The sequence below is a fragment of the Gossypium raimondii genome, chromosome 8, assembly GCF_025698545.1.
Source record: "Gossypium raimondii isolate GPD5lz chromosome 8, ASM2569854v1, whole genome shotgun sequence".
Taxonomy (NCBI): Eukaryota; Viridiplantae; Streptophyta; class Magnoliopsida; order Malvales; family Malvaceae; genus Gossypium; species Gossypium raimondii.
Genome location: NC_068572.1, coordinates 46,490,692 through 46,491,477, shown reverse-complemented (window position 1 = coordinate 46,491,477; position 786 = coordinate 46,490,692). Strand labels below are relative to the sequence as shown.

The 786-nt window shown below is 33.7% G+C and overlaps 1 non-coding gene across 1 annotated transcript; it reads right to left on the bottom strand.

The window, feature by feature from the left end:
- Positions 1 to 472: 472 nt before the first annotated feature.
- LOC128032324 (small nucleolar RNA snoR31) lies at positions 473 to 572 on the bottom strand. Its single transcript, XR_008188451.1, has one exon. It is a non-coding gene; the product is annotated as a small nucleolar RNA snoR31 (small nucleolar RNA).
- Positions 573 to 786: the final 214 nt, after the last annotated feature.

Genomic DNA, 786 nt, shown 5'->3' with positions numbered 1-786 from the left:
ACGGGTATGAACACGGGTATGGACACGGACTGCGACACAGGTGTGTCACTTGGCCGTGTGAGCCACACGGCCTGGCACACGGGAATGTGTCCCCTGCACCTAAGGAAAAATTTTGAAATTTCGCGAAAAATTCTTTGAGTACCCGATCTAGTCCCAACTTGTTTCCAATGCATAATTTAAGTCTCGAGGGCCCATATAAGGGACATTATGATTGATTAGGTCAGATTTCAGATATGAATAGTAAATGATACGATTTGATTATATTTGATGTGTAAAACCTGATAATGCTCCATAACCATGTTCCAGCGACGGATATGAGTTAGGGGTATTACAGGTGTCCTAAGTGTTTTTTTTTCCCAATTCATCATTTGATGACTATCAAGACATTGTAAGCCTGTTAGATCCTTAATTAAGTTTGAAATAAAAAAAATTACAAAAATTAATAAATTGAAATCTTTAAAATCATAGTTAAGCAGATTGAAAAGCAATGATTTGAACATCACTTGATAATTAATATCTCAAATCAAGAGTTGGATTATATATATAAAAAAAAATTGCTTCATCATCATCCACTACCAAAAGTCTCACACCTAATTGTAATTTACTAAAAAGATAAAACTCGTAAACTAGATTATTTCATAACTGATTATGGGTTGGGTCAGGTTGATTGATGTAAAAGATCAAATTCATTTTTAGGCCTAGTTCGAAAATGGATTTAAAATTTTACCTAAACTCGGTTTGGATTAAAAATACTAAATTCTAAGCTCAGTCCAGATTAAAAATGCT